The sequence below is a fragment of the Bombus huntii genome, unplaced genomic scaffold (genome assembly GCF_024542735.1).
Source record: "Bombus huntii isolate Logan2020A unplaced genomic scaffold, iyBomHunt1.1 ctg00000061.1, whole genome shotgun sequence".
Taxonomy (NCBI): Eukaryota; Metazoa; Arthropoda; class Insecta; order Hymenoptera; family Apidae; genus Bombus; species Bombus huntii.
In genome coordinates, this window is record NW_026099322.1 from 602,148 (window position 1) to 615,869 (window position 13,722).

The 13,722-nt window shown below is 35.3% G+C and overlaps 1 pseudogene; it reads right to left on the minus strand.

The window, feature by feature from the left end:
• Positions 1-1,819: 1,819 nt before the first annotated feature.
• LOC126876018 (carcinine transporter-like) lies at positions 1,820-13,055 on the minus strand (annotated as a pseudogene).
• Between the last annotated feature and the right edge of the window lie 667 nt (positions 13,056-13,722).

Here is a 13,722-nt window from a genome sequence, read left to right on the forward strand (position 1 = left end):
TATAGGTGATTCATAAATCGCCGACACTTGAAATGAGAGTTTCGATCGACTTTTAAACCGAAGTGTATTTTGCGTTCGCTCGATCAACGTGGCTTTTTTTCATCATCCATTTATGCATCAACACGTTGAATGCTTTGAAAACTCTGAGATCTCTGTTATTTAATTTAAATATATACATACATATATATATATATTATTCTAATGAAACATCAAAATTGAAATTCTTTTATGATATTTTCTTTTTTATGATCTTTCAGTATTAATACGAGAAATATCTCTATTTGATATATTTAGATATAATAAGAATATTACTTCTAATAAGTATCCTTGAATCCGTAATTACTGATCATTCATAAAATGGAATGCATTAAAACAATTAATTGCTAAGCGTTCATTAGCTACCATCATACCTAATTGAGATTAAAAAATGAAAGTTGTAGGATCTTTTTAAGCAGGAATTTTTTTTAATACAAAGGATATTAACATAATGTTCGACATTCTTCCGAAATTGTTCTGTTTAAATCCAATGGAAAAAGCAGTAAATAATTTATAGAATTATATACAAATTTTAGAAGAAAAATTGATAGATAATGAGTTAATTTTGAAAATGCTCAGTGTTACGACCGTTCGCGGAGAGACGCGGTCGCGAGGAAAACGCGTCAGCGAGAGGCGTAAATTCTCGCTACGATTCGATGAATCGACGCCGCGAAGTAGTCGTTCCCCTGTTTCGGTTAAGATAACAGAGGTGGTTGAATGAATATGACACAGTATAGTAAGTTATATTTCACCGTTTATTCCACAACTTATAACGAAGGCAGTTACACTGGTGCGTATGTACGAGATGAATGAGTGACTGATCTGCGGGTGTGTCTACCCGCTCGAAGGATGTTGACCGTTCGAAGGATGTAAAATCAGTACCGTCTTGGGAGACGATGCTGTCTCGGAGGAAAGCTAAGGGTGGGTGTGTCTAGCGCACGGGACCATCGGATTTGTTGGTGCCGATGTTATTTAGGAGAGTGAGGGAATAGGCTTTGTTTCTAATTGGTTAAACGAAGGGTCTCAACCGCCCTCGAGAGAAAGTGGTTAGTGGGAGGACAGTTGCGGCGTACGTGCGAAAAACCAACTTTCCTTAGTTAAGCCGTGGTAGACAATAGTCTCGAGAAATTCCTCGGAAACAGATGTTTGTTTGAAGGACCTTAGCAGGCAAGTGACTCGGGTTTATGACGGATGCTTAAGGCTATTGAGGGTACGCCGTACGGAAGAGCGGACATCTGGTGTCCGTCTGGCCCGCGGTGTGTGACCTGGGCCAGGCAGAGAGTCGCCCGGCGTAACATTCAGGTTTAAATGTTACTTGAAACAGATCGAAACTCCGTCACGTGTTCAATTAGAAATAGTAAAATTCTGATTCGCGAAGAGACGCGAATATTTCCAATCTCGTTCCTTTCGATCCTCCGACCTGTTCGTCTTAAGCGCACAATCTCCGTTATACCACCTTTAAACAATGATTCTAGCAACTAGAATCATTCGATCGTTAGAATCATTCGCGTACTTATGAGACTAGCCCCTGCTTTCAGTTACCGATTAAAAAGACATACTATTGTTCGTTGCAAATATCAGCTATCGTTCCTCAAAACCTGAGATTCTTTGAAATATTCCTACGCTAGAGATTCAACTGTACATAATTGTTCAAGGCTACAAGTTAGTTCGATCCTCGTGATGCAATGGATAATAATTCGATCGTCTGGAAAATAATTCTGGACGAAAGAATTCTCATTTAATCCTTGACGGTCGATGATTTTGTAAATCATGTACGATATCGTAATCAGGAATGAATTCTTTTATATTTTTAATCTTGAAATTACACAGGGCCAATACATATTAAGCTGAATCGCAAATAAATATTAAGGGAGTCTTAAGGAGTTATAATATCGACATTTCTTATCAATACGATAGTGATATAATAATGTGATATAGTACAGAGTGTTTCGTAACTGATGATTCTTCGTATTTGCGAGAAAATAAATTTTGAATATGTTTCGTGAATGTCGTGTGAACACGAGTTGACAAAGCTTCAGAATTTCATTCTCTCGAACGTCGTACGAAAATCTCTCGTTCTATATTTTCAACAGATCCTTTCACATAGTATTATTCTGTACCACTGGTTATTAACCATATTAACTAACCACTGGTTATCACAGTATCAATTACCAGACACCCTGTATAATACAGAATATTACTTCAAATATCCGTATAATGAAGCATTTCATTTTCTATAATTAATTATAATTAAGTTCGGCTGTTAAGGGTTAATACATTGTAACATAAGTGATCGTTATCTCCTAATTATAGGATGGAGTTAGATTAGACGTATAACGATGAACGAGGATCATCGAGCATTAATGTATTTAATTATAGAGATATTTAGCAGTTTATTTTTGTTCGGGGGATTCGTCGATGTGTGTGCAAATAAAAAGTAGAATTGTTTCTTATATTAAGGTTTATGGAAGTTTTATTCGGTGAATCAATCTTATGGACGTGAGTGTATACGCGAATATATACGTGAGTGATGATTATGAATACTATGAATAGGTTTCTTCAGATTGATTGCGTTGTTATTGGCACAACGACGAACACTGATCGTCATACGATGGCACGATTTGCTTACAATATTCTTTCCTTTCTTTTTTTCTTCTTCCTAAACCATAGAAACAGTCAATTAGAGTTATTTTTTTTTTAATGTACGTACAACTCGTTTTAGATAGATAAAAGTCCAGCAGTTGGTGCTGAAGAAATTATAACAATAATTTAAAAAGTCTTCAAGCTTGGATTTTATTAATATTGTACGTTATTTAAAATCGTACAAAAAATATAACGAATAGATAAATAATCGTTAAAAATACGTGGATAATCGTTCAAAAGATATAAAACTGTTTCTTTTCACAAAGAAAAATTATCTAAACGTACTATTTTTTTAAATAAGATTTTGTCCAATATATTCCAGTAAAAAATGTTAAAAACATTAAAGGAATCAAAAATTTAAATCTCCCTAATTTATTATTTACGTAATTAATAAATTACGTAATTATTAATTTACGTAACATTTTCGATATTATTCTACGTAATATCTTTGAATATCAAATTAGCACCAACCGCTGAACGATTCGAACGTGCGTAACGCAAGTGAAAATTAGCATTAAAATTATAAAAGCTCTTAAAAGATAATAATAAAAATTATATAGGAACACGATTTCTAAGCTCGCTCTTTTTAGAATTAAGGCTTACAAATTCTTAAACGTAAACGATAAAAATAAAAATTAATGTAGGAGAATAGAAAAATAATATGTTCCGATTTTTTCTCGTACAAAAATCGTCAGACTGATCCGCTTGTAATATTGTTACTTCTAAAAAAACACGAATCCTCCTTCGTGTTTTTTAATTGAATTATTATTAAAAATCAGATAATTATCGTTCACAGGAGTGATAGTGTTGATGTCCATTGAAGTGTGTCTTATGGTAGCAAGGCAACGACCAGAAATGTTGGTCCCTTCCGAATTCTTCGCCTTGCTTGATAGTCTGAGGAAGATTCTGGCCGACAGTTTCCGGCAAGAACAAAACCAGTGCAGCGCCAAAAAAGGACACCGTGCTGATAATGAGCATTGGAAATCCCTCCCAAATTGCAGCCTAATGAACAAATATTAATTTATATGAGCAAAGGTTAAATACCATGAAAATCTGGTCAAAGTATTTCTCATTTAAAAAGTTTCATTAGAAAGTTTCAACCAATATAGTTTCATATCTTAAGTTATTCCATCATTTTTTATTTTAAATTTCAATTTTTTGATTAAAGATCAGTTAAAGAAAAGCGTTGGTTGCAACTTCCAAAACGGGCTTTCTAGAAAGTGAGAAATATTTTGATCAGATTTTTATAATATTTAACTTCTTCAGGAAACAACTTGTTTTAAGGTAAGAAAAAAACTATTTTACATTATCATGAGAAAATTTACATGAGAGCTTTTTCATAATTTCTAATAGCGCTTATTGTATCTTTTGGAATAAATTAAAGAGAAGTTGAACGTGGATGTGCTTAGCGGTGTTTCAAAAATGTTGTAACAACAATAGTAGTATAAATATTTATTTACCGAGTCAGTGATATATGGCGCCAAAGAGTGTGCAACTATTCCGAAAATATGAATGAAAGATACGCCCTGCGATCTGACTGGCGTGGGCAGAAGTTCTGCTGCATACTGAAGACCAACATTGGCTGCCATGTTCAGACAGAATCGCGACAATATTGACATTACTAATTTCGCGAGCACTGGGGAATAAATTAAAAAATACAAAATTAATCCTGGATACACAATACTTGATTGTAAGTTTAATTAAAAATATAGTCCGATCGAAGCTTAATCAAAATTAAATTAAAATTTCACACAAACTTTAAACTTCTATAAATCTCCAAATTCTAGAAAACCAACATATAGAAAATTATTGCTTCTAAAATGTGCACACCTCTTTCAATTTCGCCACTAAATTAATTCCTAATAATTCCTAAATTCTAGTTCCATCAAAATAATTATTTTCCAAGATTAATACCTTCGAAGTTGCCAAAATTCTTTTACATTCATCATCAACTTAATTTCAGATTTTTCTCAATAATACGTCATTATAATCGTTTTAATTTTACTTTAATAAACAGATCGATATATTTACTGGAATGCAGCATAAGTTCAGCGATACTGAGTACACAGGTCATTGCCATCGTGAGAAATCCGCAGAGTCTACGACCCCATCGGTCGAGCAACAGGGCGAGTAATAACCCAGCTGGAAGTTCTGTGGCACAGGCGATCGAGAACGACACGAACACCGAGCTCTGGATAAGTTTTAATGAATACACGTGATCGTCGAACGAGATCAGGGTAAAACACCTACAAGATTGTATCGGTTATTTATGAAGGTTTTATCGCAACATGAACTCGTATCTTATACTTGCCAGAATGCAACTAGAAGAATAGTGTTTCTCGCCAACCGTGGCGTTTTGAACAGATCGAGCAGCGTCGCTTATTCTTGAATTTTGTCCGGTGCCTCCATGTTACTCTGCAAGAATTTATTTCGAGAATAATTAACGAAAGATATAATACGAGTCGTGCCTTTAGCCCTTACACAGTTCAAAATTCATAACACACTGAAAAGAAATTTTATTTTCATTGTATTCGTCATTAATAGATAGCACGAACAGTGGCACTTTGCATTCTGTTTTATGGAATTAGTCGGCATGGCTTTTGATATCGAGATTTATTAATATAATGGGTGGTTGGTTGATTAAATACTTTTCTGATCCGAAATACAGTCGGGAACAAAACTAAGTGGATTAGTGGAGAAAATGTAAAAATTCATTTCAATCATTTGCTGAACTATCTGCATATTATTAGAAGGAAATATAATAAATAAAACTCAAGTATATGAGGCTGATACTAATTTGATTATACTTTCTTCACATCTATTTCCATTAACTATAGCAGCTTATTTTTATCCCCGATTGTACTTGTAAATTGTAAATATTTTATAATTTCTATATAAATTCCCAGATTTACTTCAAATTTTGTACGAGATCGATATAATACCACAATGGAATCGCGACAGTCAAGTTTCATTTCATATTTCATTTTTCATCGCGTTTCATTTTTAAAACCTGTCTATGCATGTTAAAATACATTCGCGAGTCTGTGTGTTTTCGACGTGAATCAAATATATCTGTCAGCACAGATTCAAGTACTGTACCGTATGATTTCGCGTAAGCTTTCTAGAATTCTATTTGATCGAACTTACAACTAATATATCGTAAATACGCGAGTCTGGATTTCTACGATTGATCCTAGCTATTCTCCGTAGTTTCTCAACAACCTTGTCCATCATCCCGTTGGAAACGTACCAGCTTGAACAGAGCAAATACGAGTGATATGGATCGATAAGTAAATTTGCATAAATCTCAAAGCGCAAGTTGAGAATTCGAATAATCGAACGATTAGGAGTTTACTTACCGGGCGTTCTCGGGAAGAATCCACGGTGTGATAGCGACAGATAACAGCGGTATGGCAGTAACGTAAGTAAAATATCTCCGGTTTGCGATATAATAGGCTATCCATGGTAAAATTGTACTGGCCACTGCGATGTAGTTGTAGGATAATTGTAAGATTATAAATATAATTCCGATTTTAAATTAATCCGTTTACTCTGCAAACGTGAATTTTCCGAGTTTGAGCTGGTCCGTATAACAAAAAGCGCTACATAATACACGTGTTTTGCTTCTAACGTATTTAAACGAATTACGTGTTGAAAATTTTGTGATAATTTTCATTTCGAACGAATATACAGAGTGGTTGGTAACTGATGGTACAAGCGGAAAGGGGGTGATTCTACGCGAAAAAAGAAGTCGAAAATATAGAATAAACGTTTTTCGTTCGAGGCTTTGTTTTCGAGAAAATCGACTTTGAATTTTCGCTCGATACGCGTGCACTTTATCGCGTCTCGTTATAACGGATCTCACTGTAGATCGTTGTCTCGATGGAAGAATTAAAAAAAAAAATTTGTATTCTATATTTTCGACTTCTTTCCGCTTGTACCACCAATTACCAACCACCTTGTATAACTCGATTTAAGAATATCAAGATATAACTATCCTCGACGACATGAAAATCGATGAAACGATCTTTAACAATAACAAAATCAATATATTCATCTCTGGTGGTGGCAAAAGCTCTTGAATCAAGAACTCGAACCGTATAGTTCAATCGAGTACAGCAACGTCAAAATTATCTTCGAGGAACAATTCATCAAAAATTTCTCACGCAACATCATCTTTCACGTAATAGAAACATTGACTTCATACTAACGTTATCTCTCGCGTGACTGAAACATTGGCTTATCGGTCGAACCTCTCGCACTTTCTACTTCGTAGAAGGCTTACCGATAATCAGAGGAATGTTGATACAGTTATCGAACGCCAGTCCAGTGAGAAACCTACAGACGGCGAATGACCAAAAACTATTTGCGCTGGCAGTGAAAATGGAGGCAAAAAGGGCGATACCATTGCAGAACATTAAAGCTGGGATACGACCCTTGTGATCGGCGATCCAACCGACTAGGAAACCACCGATGATGGATCCGCAGAAGAAGATGGCCTGCGCCGTTGATACGAGGTATTCTCGGTCGCATACCCAATCTAGCTAATCACCAAGGTTAAGAGTTAGTCAGCGAAAAACCAGATTCATATTTTTCAGAATATAATTTTAATCCTGCTGCGGTCTTCGAATTTTTATATCTCGATTCTGCTCGCAGTTCGATGAATGAAAGAGTTCTTTATGCTCTGAAAAAAACGTTCGCGTAAAATCGGAACGAGGAATTATCCGTACTAACAATTATCGTCTTATACTTTCTTTAAACTTATGAAATTTACTATAACAAGGTTAGATTAGATCGGAAATGACCCAAAGAACGCAGCAGAAGTGTAAGAATTTCGAAGCATGCGATTCAGACAACGATGTGAATACTTCACCTCAGTTCCTATACTAGGATATGGAATCTGCGTAAAATTATACTCCCATTGAGTACATTTTATCGTTTTGTTTGTTTGGAAGCCCGATGAGCTCAGGCTCTTATCGCTCTTCAACAGCTCTGTGAAGTTTACGTCCTTCCGTTGACATTGTTCGTAATAAGGATAAACGTTCGTCACTGGAATCGCTATCTTAATCCTAAACATCCCATACGATAGATGATTGATCATTTTAATTATTAAAATAAGAACCAAAGTCCAGACAGAGTAATCCAAAAATATCTTGTATCTTATCGTGAAATTTTTCTACAATATTTTCTAATAATTTTCGAAATGTTCGAAAATTCGAGAAATTCCAGAAATCGCGATATCTCGCATATTTTTCACAATATTTTAAAGTCACTTTCTACGAACAATCAAAAATATCGTTCAAAGTTTAAAGGAGCTTTCGTTGCTACGTATATCTCCTTTTCTTTCTTTCCTTCATTATACATACTTACCTCTCTTCTTCGGTGAAATTCGAGTTTACTAATTCGTCTATCCTGCACCAGTGTTCCGTGGGAATAATCGTAATGAAAAAATGCGAGAAATACAGAAACGCGTACGTCGCGCCATAAGGTAGTAACGACAATAACAACAGCCATTGATATCTCCCGTAGTCACCGACATACGGCAGAACATCATCGAAACTTTCCAATCTTGGTCTCAATCGAGTCGCTTCAGTGGGCAATATAGAGTTACTCTTCTCGTCCTTCATTTCGCTGAAACAGAATCCATCCTTGATTTCCAGGCGTAGCAGTATAAAAGTCGTATAACAAAGTTTTCAGTCTTCTAGTCTTTGAAATAAATGTCATTCGGCAGTTCCTTTGATGTTTCACATTCTGTAATTCCAATTACAATGCTCCTTTCCTCTCCCACAAACAGGAAATTATTTTCTGACAGAACGCAGGAACAATCTTACCCGTCATTCACGTTTTCCCCTTCCATAGTTCGAGCAGCAAAGTCTCAATTATGATTTTAGATTTTGAAAGGCAACGGAGATGAAAGAGGAGACCCGATATGCTGATCGAAAGACGTTCGGAAATGAACTGAAAGAACGAGCGAAGTCCGGCAACTGTTCGCTTTGTTTTCGATTCGGTTAAACGTTAAATTAAGCGTAAGTGTTTGCTCGAGTGCCGGCCAATTACTGTGCCGGGAGTCAAGTGAATCGTGACACGCGACTCGTTCAAATTGAATTGCATACGAACCACGCTCGCGAGATCATCTTTAAAAAGGGCTGATTCGGTATACGCGGCGATGTCAACGTGATATCTACATATCTGAGGAAAGTTTCGACGAAAGAAATAGCCTCGAGTGCTGGTTAATGGTGTTCGAGTTATCGTTTGGATATCGATATTATAGATTTGCAAATGAGATAGAAGAACCGAAGGAAAGTTTGTCGACTCTGTCATATTTAATTAAATGCAGGAGAAAAATTGAATGGAATAATTTTCTGATTAATATTGTTTGTTTATTACTCGTAATCCTCTTACCCGGCGACTTAAGGGTGACTTCCGGTTACAGTGCTTAGCTAAACTAAGTTTTCGATCAATATATTGAACTCTATTGGAAAATAACCGAGAAAATTTTAAGCCATCGAAGGCTAAGAATAAATGAAATAATTGAAGGTTTTTCAAACCTGTTTTAACACTAATATCAGGGATATAAGAAGATGGTACTTCTGATGTATCAACGCAATTATTTGATTATTTACCATTCGTTAAAACAGACGGTCTTAGGGACTGAGGTGGTTAATTAGATATTGAAAAATTAAGAGAACGATTTCCAAGTTAAAAGTAAAATAATATATCGATCTTTCGCAAAATTTTTATATCAAATTGTTCATTTTCGTATCAGATAGAGCAAAAGGTTAAACTGATATGTTTACTTGAAAATGGATTCAGGGAAATTAATCATTTGCCAATTAAATTTAAGCGAATACGTGAAACAATATTATCATATGGAATAAACACGGAAACGAAATAGCTGACAGAAGAACCATCGATTTCGAGACATCGATTAGAATGACTAATGTCATTGTCAGGAGCGAGAAAGTGGTCGAGTGCTCGAAATAACTGACCTGTTTGGAAAATACGACAACGAGAAACGTTCGTGTCTACGAGCCATCGTGTCTACATAATAAATACTTGCGTGTGTACGTCTACACAAATGGCGGCATTTTTAAAATAAAAAATAGAGTATATTACCCTTGATCGTCCAAACGAAACAATTGCTTATAATTACAAGACATTTGATACAGTACTTTGAGAAATCAATATGCTACAATTTGTTGGAAACATTTAGCTTGCACATAAATCACATATGAGCCAAACTCACGCGACTGATAACGTTACATTGCACTGAAACTGAGGACTCGATCGATTCTCAAAATTCCAAATACAATCTTTTAAATTAATTTTCACTCGTTATCAAGAATCCAATCAAAATTTCTTTTTCCTAATTTATTAGTAACATTCTTAGGTAGAACTAATAATTATCGCTTCTCTTTCATAAACGATTATCAAAGCGAAAAATTAAATTCAGTCTATAGAAGAAAATGAATACAGAAGTTGAAACCCTTACCTGTCACCAAATGATTCTTCTATGTCTAATTAACGATAGTCTCACGACGTCAAAGTGAAACTCCAAACTGATCGTTTCTCGTTGCTCTTTGTTCAAAATATCGATCACGATTAATCAGGCACTACCAACCACATCCACTAATATCACTGTCAGATCGATTAACAGCAAGTTATGAAATTAGTAATTAAGGGCACCCTCGATCAAACCATTTTTCTCTCTCAACGTCACACTAAATCATGTCAAATGTATCTTTCCGTTCCAAATGTCGTCGACTAACTTCCAACGAACAAAATGTCTCAATACACTAAGTTCGATACCTTCGTGTTCTTTCTGGAGATAACCGAAGAATTTTTCCGTTATTGTAGCATTTTCGTTGCTGCTTCTTAATTTAAAAGTAAAGAAATAAAATTAGTTTGAAAAAGCAATTAAAGTAATTCACGTGGGTTTCTTTGAAGACGGCGGAAAATCGATGATAAAACGAAATAGAAATAGAAATAAAATAAAATAAAATCTGCGATTAAACGAATAATTAATACATGTTATTTTGAAAAGGAAATTGGCGATAAAATAGGCGAAAAACAGTTTCTATTAAAAAGGTTATACGAATAATCAACGCAGTTTGCTTCGAAGCAAAATTAGAATTGGCAATCGAGCGAATGATTGACGATTTATTTGGAAAAGTTAGCGGAATCAATGACTAAACAAGCGAGATTTCGTTAAACACACGATTTCCTTCGTAAAGAAAGAAAAAGTAGATTTGTTGATTACACGAATAATCGCTGCAGTTTATCTCAAAGAAGAAATAGCGCGGATGGTCAAACAGGCGAGAAACAAGGTTTCTCCGGCAAAAGAAAATAAAATAGCTGATCGAGTAAATAGTAAATACAATTTACCTTGAGAAAGAAGCAGACTCGAGCGATCAACACTGTTTCCCTCGAAGAAACGCTAAAATTAATGGTCAAACAATCAAAGTAAGTAATTTTTCTCGAGGATAAAGTAGGATCAGTAGTTAAATCAACAAGATTGGTACAGCTTCCCTTTAAGAGACACTATGATCAATATTTATACAGGCAGTCACGGAATCTCCCTTTCGACTGATCCAATCATTGAGTGAAACGATTGTATTCGATGAAATTTTCCTCGAAGATGAAGCAGAGTCGCAGATCCTTACGTAAACGACCGATCAAGTTTCCACGGCAATAAACCTAAATTCCCTGGCTAATTGAAAATATAAAGGAGACACGACCACATTTCCATTTAAAGAAATGCAATTGTTAGTTAAACAACGATAGGATTTTCTTATTCGAAAAGAGAGGAGAAAAATGTCCGATGTTCACGAAGTCTTGTACAAATATGAAGGGGAAACCGGCTCGCGTATCGCTGATATAGAAGCTTGCTTAGCGAAGACGAACACGATACTCGGTGACACGTGTTTGCCAATAAAAAAGGAGAGAATCGAAGAGAAACGGAACCAAAGGAAGAAACGTTGATTGACAGTGGAACCGGCGAAACTAGAAATAGTTTGGAAAACACGATTTTCCGATCGCGAACATCGAGGACCACGTGCTCGCGTTGCCATTGATCGAACTCCATTTAGGTTTGCGGCAAATCGTCGCAACAGCGACGTTGGTAGAACAGAGACACAGAGTTCTTCTGTCTCACAAAAAGCAAGGTGCATACATATGTATTTCCTTGTTTCTCCAAAGCATAGTGGCGCCACGCCGGAAACCGGTTGTCCGAAGCCAGCCAAAGTTTTCAATGGTGTTGAAATGAATTGTATTGTCGTCTTGTCGCGTACTAAAATTGCGATATATGGACGGTGTTAAAAATTGACGTTGAAACACAACTGATTTTTGCAATTTAAATAACGGATGTATTGAAACGAATTCAGTGGATTTTTCAGGTAAATTTGTCGTTTGTTTTGCCGGGTTTGATCTTGGATCGACTTTAGTATATTTTTCATATTTAATTGAAATGGGGAATTGCGTTATGTTATTTGTTGATACTCTGTAGGTTAGAAATGTTAGCATCGTTATTTTAGAATTAATATTTACAAAAGGCATAAATGTAATTGAATTCTAAAGAGGATTAATTAAGAATGCTCAAGCTTTTTGTGAGATTGGTTTTTTCTTGCAAGCTACCTCTATAAATTAGACCTCTCCTGAAGGGACACGTAGTTTCGTCAACCGGTTTCTTCTAACAAGATTCGTAGAATTAGCTTTTTGCGAAGGGACTGATTTATGAATATTGTTTCTTCTGAAAAGACTGCTTTGTTACCATAAAAAATCAAGGACAGGTTTTCGTAGTTTATATTCACCGAAATATTCACACACACAATAATTTCGAACAGTACGATTAACAAATTACTAGATATGTCTGTACAAATTTCACCTTACGCTCGAAGATACAAGCAAAGCGAAAATTAAATTTCCAAAATCAAATATCAAGAACAGTAAATAACTATATGCAGAATATTCTTCTAGCGAAAGACAGACAGTCTCTACTCACTATGTACATACGAAGAGAAAGATACACACTACATTCCAAACACATGTCCAAACACAGGAATGACCTCGTAACTTACATAACACCACAACTGAAGAAATTACACCATATAACATTGAATGTGACGGATGTAATATGGCACATCAATTATCGAACAAAAAGTTTCATAAAATTCAAATTAAAAGAAATATGGGATCGCGAAACACACAACGGGTGTGCATAAGTTATGTACGTAACTTCCAACTTACACACATGCAATAGGTTTAACCGTTACTGGCGTTGATAATAACAGAAGCACAGTCATGGATCCGTTACCATGTCTAGCGTTGTTTCAACGAGTTTCATTCCCACTTGATTTAGTGTCGCTCCTAACCGCTGGTTCGCGCAACAGAGAAGGATAAAATGAACCGCGACAGATATACAATTACATACTTACGTACTATATGGTTCAAAGTCTATAAATAATATTGTAGACGGTATAATTAGAGGCCTTCTGTACTATTTCCGCACGCAGTAACGTCCTAAACGTATACACGGAAAACTTTAAATCGTAGCACAATTGAAGCCAGAAGAAATTTTAAAGTGAGCTAAAAAATGAAAAACAAGCCGAAGATTCAAGAATAACAGAATTACACTGGAAACTCTATTTGGTGGGGGGAGGGAGGGGGGTGCGTTTGAAAATCGATCGCGTATTACGCGGTAGGTAGTAGTTGACTGATATGATTGGAGTAATAAATGTCATTACGGATTATTTGATATCACTGTAACTTTTTGAATAAAATTCAATGTCAAGATTTATTCATTATCGATACTTATCTTGTTTACAGTAGATTGCAGAATCGAGATATTCTGTTCGTAATTTTTTATGAAAATGTTCTTCGCTTTGATAAAGAATTTTTATTTTTAAAATGATATAAATGTGATATCTCGACGATATAAACGATGCTTTTCTTTATCTGTATATAAACTAAGCAACTTCTAGTTTTATAGATTTTTACACAAAGTTCGTCAAAATCATACGTAAGAAATATTTTCTTTAGATCTTG